Below are 11,367 nucleotides of genomic sequence, written 5' to 3' on the forward strand. Positions count from 1 at the left end.
CTTTGTTACTTTTCTCAGCGCTTATCAAGGAGGACCAATCACAGTCGACTGTGAATTCTGGACAGGCCATTGTGTTTAATAATTGTGTATAGTTTTCTAGGTCATTTTCCCGTTTATATGTCAGTTAGTTACCAATCTTTGGAGGAAAATTAGACCTAAACGCTACAAGGTGACCCGTTTCGAGCACAAATGTCTCTATACACATCAATGTGGGTGAATGAAGGATTCTGTGTTGAGCCACCGCGCGCCACCTACAGGATTTATATGGTTTTGTTTCTGTTTGAAGTCACTTATCTCCTCTATGAATTTGACTTTTCTCATCTTTTCTCATTTATGCCATGGAAATCTTTTTATTTTATTTTATTTTTTAGCGAATGTAAGGTTCCATGTGTCCTCTCTGCACTAATAAAAAGCCATAAATAATAGGCCTTATTTAATATACCATTTAATATTGAGTGTCTGGCTGTGTGTTTAGCTCTGGCAGAGTCAGGCTTCTGTCTCATGACTTTCACAGGATAATAATCTCTCATGATCACATGACTGCAGTTACACTGAGCCTCTCTCTCTTACACACACACACACACACAAACACATGCTTATATGTTAAACTAAAGATTAGACTATGAAAGAAAACGCATGTTTTGAAGAAAATCAAAAGGTAATAACGACTATAACATGTTCTGTTGTTATGTATTATTATTAGTTTATGGTATATTCAAGTATTCTCACTCTAAGAAGTGGAACACAGAGGATTGTTCTTATTTTCTACTCGTATAAATAAATATTATTAATTTACATTTATGTGATTAAATGTTAATGTAATATAGGCTGACATTCAAGTCCAGTCACCTTTATATAGCGCTTTATACAATAGAAATAGTTTCACGATAAATATCAGCTTCACGATATTTAATAAAGACATAATAAAGACTTTAATATTAAACGGATTTAGGCCACTGTTGTAATCTGTCAATATCTATAATATTACAGATGATAATATTATACCTAAAGTGTGATATCAGTCTTCACAATAGGGTTGTTATACTGTTTTTTCCTCGCATTTCATTTAAGTTATTTGAATAAGATTTAATGTAATATTTGATAAGTCATAGAGCAACACCGAGTATCGCCACTGGAGGGCGAGCGAACACCAGCCTCTGTTCACAGGACCCTAACCCTTCCTTTAAAACACTGTCATAACAGAAGTGTAAGAAATATATATATATATATATATATATATATATATATATATATATATATATATATATTCCATGGAATTGATTCTCTGACAATGACTATTATTATCTGAAAATGCCTATTTAAATCTCTTTCTCTCTCTCTCTCTCTCTCTCTCTCTCTCTCTCTCTCTCTCTCTCTCTCTCTCTCTCTCTCTCTCTCTCTCTCTCTCTCTCTCTCTCTCTCTCTCTCTCTCTTTCATCTTTTATCTAAGAGCCAATCAGAATCAATATGCAAATTACATACATTACCAAGATTATTTTAATGTTTTTGAAAGAAGTCTCGTACGTTAAACCAAGCTTTTAAAAATACAGTAAAACAGTGAAATATTATTCCAGTGTAAATCAGCTGTTGTAAACATATAGTTAAGTGTAATTTATTCCTGTGATCAAAGCTGTATTTTCAGCATCATTACTCCAGTCTTCAGTGTCACATGATCCTTCAGAAATCACTCTAATATGAGGATCTGATGCTCAAGGAACATTTATGATTATTATCAGTGTTGGAAACAGTTGTAAAAAATTTTTTTTACGACCAATCTCACAATTTAATGCATCCTTGCTGAAAAAAAAATAAAAAAATTTTTTTTTAAAAGCCCGTTTTGAACAGATCTTGAGACGCACAATGCTGCAACACTTAAAGACATTATTTATCAGATTTTCAAAAGAAAGCACTTAAAAGAGCGTTAAATAATGTGTTTTTGGATGTTTATAGGATAATAAATGCATTATTATCATTATGATTATTGTTAATCTTTCATGATGTTGCATGGCAGGATCATCAGGTCATTTAAACAGTCCGGCGAACGCTTGCCTCTGTTTGTTTCTCACTGAGGTCAAAGGTCATAGTGCATTCCCACTTTTTCTCATTGTGTCATTCATTGATAAAACATCTCTCCTCAGTTACCATCTCTCTCTCTCTCTCTCTCTCTCCCTCTCTCTCTCTCTCTCTTATCACTCTAGGTCGTTCATCACCTCTCTTTCTCTTTCAAAGTTCCTTCCCCTGTCATCAATACGACCTTAGCATCTCCCGTTTGACCTCTGACCCCTCTTCCCTCTCCCTGTCCTTCCTCAGACATTCATCCGCGTCGATCAACCTTTTCACAGAGTGTGTGTGTTCATATACGTGGACATGCACGTCACCCATGATTGGCCGCGCCGGACACTGACTAACTTCATTGGGTAAGCTGGTGTGTGTTGGGAAAGTACCCTGAAGAGCTCATGAATCCCAGTGTGTGTGTGTGTGTGTGAGTCCTTGAGGGATTGCTATGAAGAATACACACTTATATGCCTGATCTACCTGTTCTTGTAAAAGCCTCTTACACAATGAAGGCACTTGGGTAAGAGAGTGTTTTCCGGGACAGTGTGGATGTGTGTGTGTGAGTCAGTGAGAGCTATAGATGAACACACGGCCAGTAGTTTCAGAATCCTGTTGAACACACTCGTGGATCTGTAACCGCGGGTCGTGACCTGAAGTGGGCTCTCGTGATAAGATTACGACACAGAAACAGAGACTTATTTTAACCCCTTCAGGGAGACTTCCATATCTCCTGTTGTTAATGTCGAAGGCTGTGTGTAAGAGCATTATTATATCCGTCACTTCATTAACTCTTTCTGAAACGGGACCGTAAAGTCCACACTAGACACTTCATAACTACTAAAGTTACTAACTAACTCTCGGTGTACTCTATTCAGTTTTAACCCTCTATGGTACGCAATATGATCTACATGAGGATAAAATGATGTGTGGTGTTTTTCCTGCTTAAAATTCTGACACTATAAAAATATCAATAAACATTGTAAAAGTTTGAGGCAACATTGGACCACAACGGACAAATTGAAACATTTGACATTTTCACATAGAAAAAAAGAAATATATTTATTGAAAAAAAACATATATATATTTTACCAGACACTTCAACAAATACATTTATCCAGTTTATAATGTATTACAACTTTCATATTTAATACAAAGTAGCATTTCATATCTAGCTGTTGCTCTGTACCATAGTGGAACACAAGTATTACCAAAGTTATCATGTCCATATCATATATATATATATATATAAAATACTCTTTTAAGTGTTGAAGGACTAGTGTCACACGGCTCTGTCTTCCACAACTACAATATTTGGATTATATTTTAAAATAAGGTAAACATTTTTAACATCAGTCGATACATTAGACATCTCGACTTAGCAGTGAACAAAATCATTTATTATACTTTATTATATTATTATATTTTACAGAACGTATTAAGCTATGTTAATTATAACAAGTATAAGTTGTTTATTGTTGCTTCATGTTTAAAGATAATTAATGTTAACTGTAGGTAATTTTTACAAACTTATAGATGTTATTACAGTTATGGCGAATGAAGGACTAACAGGTATGTTAGAAATATTATAATGTTAATACAATATAATAGCCTATAATATAACACAATATAATATAATATATTATAAAATAATAATATAATATACTAATCATTTTGATGCGTAAGTTTTGACTGTGTGTGTCTAAAGTTTTCAGGTTCACTAATTTTAAGAACAATTTTGTTACGTTTGTATGATCAGCAGTTTTGGTGTGTAAAAGCATATTAAGTTCAGATCTGCTGATAAATGACTTCGTTGGGCTTTGAGAAGACAGTGTTCACCGCTGTTTAAGGGAAACCCCTGGACGAGGCTTTGAGAAGACAGTGTTCACCGGTGTTGGACGGTCCACTAGCGGAGCGAACACTGAGGCGAGATCAGGCGAGAGCACTGAGGCGAGATCAGGCGAGAACACTGAGGCGAGATCAGGCGAGAACACTGAGGCGAGATCAGGCGAGAACACTGAGGCGAGATCAGGCGAGATCAGGCGAGAACACTGAGGCAAGATCAGGCGAGATCAGGCGAGAACACTGAGGCGAGATCAGGCGAGAACACTGAGGCGAGATCAGGCGAGATCAGGCGAGAACACTGAGGCGAGATCAGACGAGATCAGGGGAGAACACTGAGGCGAGATCAGACGAGAACACTGAGGCGAGATCAGGCGAGATCACGCGAGAACACTGAGGCGAGATCAGGCGAGATCAGGCGAGATCAGGGGAGAACACTGAGGCGAGATCAGGCGAGAACACTGAGGCGAGATTAGACGAGATCAGGCGAGAACACTGAGGCGAGATCAGGCGAGATCAGGCGAGAACACTGAGGCGAGATCAGGCGAGAACACTGAGGTGAGATCAGGCGAGAACACTGCGGCGAGATCAGGCGAGAACACTGAGGCGAGATCAGGCGAGAACACTGCGGCGAGATCAGGCGAGAACACTGCGGCGAGATCAGGCGAGAACACTGAGGTGAGATCAGGCGAGAACACTGCGGCGAGATCAGGCGAGAACACTGAGGCGAGATCAGGCGAGAACACTGAGGCGAGATCAGGCGAGAACACTGCGGCGAGATCAGGCGAGAACACTGCGGCGAGATCAGGCGAGAACACTGAGGCGAGATCAGGCGAGAACACTGAGGTGAGATCAGGCGAGAACACTGCGGCGAGATCAGGCGAGAACACTGAGGCGAGATTAGACGAGATCAGGCGAGAACACTGAGGCGAGATCAGGCGAGATCAGGCGAGAACACTGAGGCGAGATCAGGCGAGAACACTGAGGCGAGATCAGGCGAGAACACTGTGGCGAGATCAGGCGAGAACACTGAGGCAAGAGGCGAGAACACTGAGGCGAGATCAGGCGAGAACATTGAGGCGAGATCAGGCGAGAACACTGAGGCGAGATCAGGCGAGAACACTGAGGCGAGATCAGGCGAGAACACTGAGGCGAGAGGCGAGAACACTGAGGCGAGATCAGGCGAGAACACTGAGGCGAGATCAGGCGAGAACACTGAGGCGAGATCAGGCGAGAACACTGAGGTGAGATCAGGCGAGAACACTGCGGCGAGATCAGGCGAGAACACTGAGGCGAGATCAGGCGAGAACACTGAGGCGAGATCAGGCGAGAACACTGAGGCGAGAGGCGAGATCAGGCGAGAACACTGAGGCGAGATCAGGCGAGAACACTGAGGCGAGATCAGGCGAGAACACTGAGGCGAGATCAGGCGAGAACACTGAGGCGAGAGGCGAGAACACTGAGGCGAGATCAGGCGAGAACACTGAGGCGAGATCAGGCGAGAACACTGAGGCGAGATCAGGCGAGATCAGGCGAGAACACTGAGGCGAGATCAGGCGAGAACACTGAGGCGAGATCAGGCGAGAACACTGAGGCGAGATCAGGCGAGAACACTGAGGTGAGATCAGGCGAGAACACTGAGGCGAGATCAGACGAGAACACTGAGGCGAGATCAGGCGAGAACACTGAGGCGAGATCAGGCGAGAACACTGAGGTGAGATCAGGCGAGAACACTGAGGCGAGAACACTGAGGCGAGATCAGGCGAGAACACTGAGGTGAGATCAGGCGAGAACACTGCGGCGAGATCAGGCGAGATCAGGCGAGAACACTGAGGCGAGATCAGGCGAGAACACTGAGGCGAGATCAGGCGAGAACACTGAGGCGAGATCAGGCGAGAACACTGAGGTGAGATCAGGCGAGAACACTGAGGCGAGATCAGACGAGAACACTGAGGCGAGATCAGGCGAGAACACTGAGGCGAGATCAGGCGAGAACACTGAGGTGAGATCAGGCGAGAACACTGAGGCGAGAACACTGAGGCGAGATCAGGCGAGAACACTGAGGTGAGATCAGGCGAGAACACTGCGGCGAGATCAGGCGAGAACACTGAGGCGAGAACAGGCGAGAACACTGAGGCGAGATCAGGCGAGAACACTGAGGCGAGATCAGGCGAGAACACTGAGGCGAGAACAGGCGAGAACACTGAGGTGAGATCAGGCGAGAACACTGAGGCGAGATCAGGCGAGAACACTGAGGCGAGATCAGGCGGGAACACTGAGGCGAGATCAGGCGAGAACACTGAGGCGAGATCAGACGAGAACACTGAGGCGAGATCAGGCGAGAACACTGAGGCGAGATCAGGCGAGAACACTGAGGCGAGATCAGGCGAGAACACTGAGGCGAGATCAGGCGAGAGCACTGAGGTGAGAACACTGAGGCTAGAACACTGAGGCGAGATCAGGCGAGAGCACTGAGGCGAGAACACTGAGGCGAGAACACTGAGGCGAGAACACTGAGGCGAGAGCACTGAGGCGAGAACACTGAGGCGCGATCAGGCGAGAACACTGAGGCGCGATCAGGCGAGAACACTGAGGCGAGAACACTGAGGCGAGAGCACTGAGGCGAGAACACTGAGGCGAGATCAGGCGAGAACACTGAGGCGAGATCAGACGAGAACACTGAGGCGAGATCAGGCGAGAACACTGAGGCGAGATCAGGCGAGAACACTGAGGCGAGATCAGGCGAGAACACTGAGGTGAGATCAGGCGAGAACACTGCGGCGAGATCAGGCGAGAACACTGAGGCGAGAACAGGCGAGAACACTGAGGCGAGATCAGGCGAGAACACTGAGGCGAAATCAGGCGAGAACACTGAGGCGAGAACAGGCGAGAACACTGAGGTGAGATCAGGCGAGAACACTGAGGTGCGATCAGGCGAGAACACTGAGGCGAGATCAGGCGAGAACACTGAGGCGAGATCAGGCGAGAACACTGAGGCGAGATCAGGCGGGAACACTGAGGCGAGATCAGGCGAGAACACTGAGGCGAGATCAGACGAGAACACTGAGGCGAGATCAGGCGAGAACACTGAGGCGAGATCAGGCGAGAACACTGAGGCGAGATCAGGCGAGAACACTGAGGCGAGATCAGGCGAGAGCACTGAGGTGAGAACACTGAGGCGAGAACACTGAGGCGAGATCAGGCGAGAGCACTGAGGCGAGAACACTGAGGCGAGAACACTGAGGCGAGAGCACTGAGGCGAGAACACTGAGGCGCGATCAGGCGAGAACACTGAGGCGAGAGCACTGAGGCGAGAACACTGAGGCGAGATCAGGCGAGAGCACTGAGGCGAGAACACTGAGGCGAGAACACTGAGGCGAGAACACTGAGGCGAGAGCACTGAGGGGAGAACACTGAGGCGCGATCAGGCGAGAACACTGAGGCGCGATCAGGCGAGAACACTGAGGCGAGAACACTGAGGCGAGAGCACTGAGGCGAGAACACTGAGGCGAGATCAGGCGAGAACACTGAGGCGAGAACACTGAGGCGAGAACACTGAGGCGAGATCAGACGAGAACACTGAGGCGAGAACACTGAGGCGAGAGGCGAGAACACTGAGGCGAGATCAGGCGAGAACACTGAGGCGAGATCAGGCGAGAACACTGAGGCGAGATCAGGCGAGAACACTGAGGCGAGATCAGACGAGAACACTGAGGCGAGAACACTGAGGCGAGAGGCGAGAACACTGAGGCGAGATCAGGCGAGAACACTGAGGCGAGATCAGGCGAGAACACTGAGGCGAGATCAGGCGAGAACACTGAGGCGACACCGGGGCTTTAGGAGGATTCGGATGTTTGCAGAAACACACCTTTGGACAAACGGAGTCAGTGCTTGCTTTCCTGAAGCGGGATCGTTTTTCAGAGGACAGAGGGTCAGATGGCAGCGATTATCTCCCCCCCCCCCCACACACACACACAGACACACACCGGTCAGCGGTGGGCGACGGCTCAGACTATAGGAGCCACCATCACTCTTCCTCATGGCAGATTGGGCCCCTAAGGGCCGTCTTGCCCATCTAACCTATACACTTTTCCCTCTGTTTTCTTTATCTCCTACTAATTATTAGTGTGAAGACACCATGTGACTGGTCTGTCAGACGGGTCTTGGACTTGTTCTTCGTCATAAACAGTGTGGAATGTGTGTATCAGTGTTTCCAGTGCTGGATCTGATCGCTCAGTTGCGCTGACATAGACCATTCTTAGAATAGAATTTATTAGAATAGAATTTATGATCTGTGTTTCCACTCTTGTGTGTTTGTGCAGCGCAGACCCTCAGTCTGTGTATATGAGCAGAGGATTGTTTTGGAAACTTGTTTCCACCATAGAATAAAAAATAAAAAAGGTAATTGCGACTTATTATCTCACAATTCTGACTTTTTATCTGAAAATTGCGTGATATAACGTCGCAATTGTGTGTTATAAGGTCAGAATTGTGTGATATAAAGTCATAATTGCGTGATATAAAGTCATAATTGTGTGATTTAAAGTCATAATTGTGTGTTATAAAGTCACAATTGTTTGTTATAAAGTCATATTTGCGTGATATAAAGTCATAATTGTGTGATTTAAAGTCATAATTGTGTGATATAAAGTCACAATTGTGTCATAAAGTCAGAATTGCATGATATAAAGTCACAATTGTTTGTTATAAAGTCACAATTGTGTGATATAAAGTCACAATTGTGTTATAAAGTCAGAATTGCATGATATAAAGTCACAATTGTTTGTTATAAAGTCACAATTGTGTGATATAAAGTCACAATTGTTTGATATAAAGTGACAATTGTGTTATAAAGTCAGAATTACATGATATAAAGTTACAATTGTGTTATAAAGTCAGTATTGCGTGATATAGTCACAATTGTGTTATAAAGTCAGAATTGCATGATATAAAGTTACAATTGTGTTATAAAGTCAGTATTGCGTGATATAAAGTCAGAATTGTGTTATAAAGTCAGAATTGTGTGATATAAAGTCACAATTGTGTTATAAAGTCAGTATTGCGTGATATAAAGTCAGTATTGCGTGATATAAAGTCACAATTGTGTGTTATAAAGTCAGTATTGCGTGATATAAAGTCACAATTGTGTTATAAAGTCAGTATTGCGTGATATAAAGTCAGTATTGCGTGATATAAAGTCACAATTGTGTTATAAAGTCACAATTGTGTGTTATAAAGTCAGTATTGCGTGATATAAAGTCAGAATTGCGAGATATAAGGTCGCAATTGCGTTATAAAGTCAGAATCGCGTGATATAAATGTGCAATTGCAAGAAATAAAGTCAGAATTGCGAGATGTAAAGCTGCAATTGTGAGATAAACAGTCGCAATTATCTTTTAAAATGTTTCATTCTGTGGGGAAACGCTTCCACATGTAGTTCAGTGACTCTCTTCTCTGCTTATATTGTATGCCAGTGGCGGTGCAAGTCTATGAGTGAGTCATTGTATTATTCACTCCACTGATTGGTTCAAAAACACTGATTCATTCGCAAGCATAACTACTAATATTGTAAACGTTATATGTTGCTTTTAGCCCACGTCACTCAGTCTCACAGCATCATCCAACTCAGGACATAAATCACTCCTTTAACACTCTCGAGTGTGTTGCGCCGCTCTGTTTAAAGTTTGAAGAAAAAGAAAAAGTCTTTCAGAAGACTTTTATGATGCTTTTTAACTTTATTACTTTTATTATAACTTTATGTTGCTTCAATGATGTTTTCTGACCTTGATTAATTGACAAAACCTGCTGTTTAAATAAATAAATATATTCTGGGAATGTCAAATTATGGGGTTTCACTGTAAATTATTAAATATGATTTTTTACTTCCAAAAACTGTAGGCTACATTTAACAGTATTTAGTATTTACTGTAATATTCCATGAAATGTCCCAGTATGTTTTTCACCATATATATATATATATATATATATATATAGTACAGTAACTTTCAGGTAAGGTTTGACCAGTGCATGTTACAGTCTTTTACCGTTAAAATTACAATAATTCGTTTACAGTGTATAGCATATTTTGTATTCCATTTTTATATGAAAAGGAGATGCGTATTAAACATTCTAAATATACATGTCTTTTTTTCTGCATACATTTTTGGAAAAACATGAGGATGAGTAAGAAATTTGTGTATTATTGTTGAACTATTCATGTATTTAATACTACATTTTCTAAATGTCACAAACATTTGTTAACAAACAAGTATTCATTACTTCAATCAGCTCATTATTTATGATAATAGTATACATTAATACATTTTTAGCTAACTGTGATTATGTACATTTCTGAAATGCATAACTCAGACAGTTCCTCTGATAACAGATCACTGTACACTGTAATGTGGACTCGTGTATTTTCTGTAAAGCTGCTCTGAAACCATGTGTGTTGTGAAAAGCGCGATACAAATAAATATGAATTGAAATATAAATATGAATTAAAGGAAATTATACAAAGATTAAACTGGGTTGAAATGTGAGCTCATTAACTGCTGATGAATCTAATTTTTTTTCATTTTCAATGGCATTTTTTTAAATCGTATAATTAAAGACAAAAAAGAGAGAAATGCTATTGCACATGTGCTGAACTCCTGTGTCTGTGCCAGAGTGAGCTGTGATTGGCTGGAAGAGTGAAGAACCGAGAGTAGAAGTCTAACCCAGCCTGACCTTTGACCCTGCGCTTTAATCTGAGCGGGGGTCAAGGAGGGGTCAGGCCGATCGTAATGACTTCCTTCCAGCGGTTTGATATACGCAGTGTTTAGCACTAACCCTGTCAGAGGAGATCGCTCCAGGTTTAGAGAGATCACGAGTGTGTGTGCTTCTGCTTGACTCCGGAGAGCAGGACTCTTCACTGCTGTTCCCGCGGCATATTTCTACAGGTGTAAATAACAATGAGGATTCATGTCATTTCATATTTGGGTGAAGTAACTAACCCTGTAATGACACACACATTACAGAGAGAGAGAGAGAGAGAGAGAGAGAGAGAGAGAGAGAGAGAGAGAGAGAGAGAGAGAGAGAGAGAGAGAGAGAGAGAGAGAGAGAGAGAGAGAGAGAGAGAGAGAGAGAGAGAGAGAGTTGTTAAAGCGTAACTCTCCAGTAGGGGGCGACAGATATTATTATGAGTTATTAAATTGGCTTGTAGTTGTTGTGCAGATCCTGAAGTGTCTTCGTCACAGCCGTGACTGATCATGGCTTCCCAGTGTCATGCACACGTGTGTCTTTACACACACTCCACAGCTGCGAATAAAACTGCTGTTCTCCGGTTCCGTTGTTTGAGAAACAATAAGCGCTCTCCAAACGTGTGAGAATGAATCAACAGCTGGAAGGAACAAGTGAATGAGACGGAGAGGAAGAGAGAGAGGGAGAGAGAGAGGTAATCTGTTTCCTCTCTCTGTTACGCGCGCACACACA

This window comes from Rhinichthys klamathensis, unplaced genomic scaffold (genome assembly GCF_029890125.1).
Source record: "Rhinichthys klamathensis goyatoka isolate OS25496 unplaced genomic scaffold, OSU_Roscu_1.1 h1tg000087l_1, whole genome shotgun sequence".
NCBI classification, from domain to species: Eukaryota; Metazoa; Chordata; class Actinopteri; order Cypriniformes; family Leuciscidae; genus Rhinichthys; species Rhinichthys klamathensis.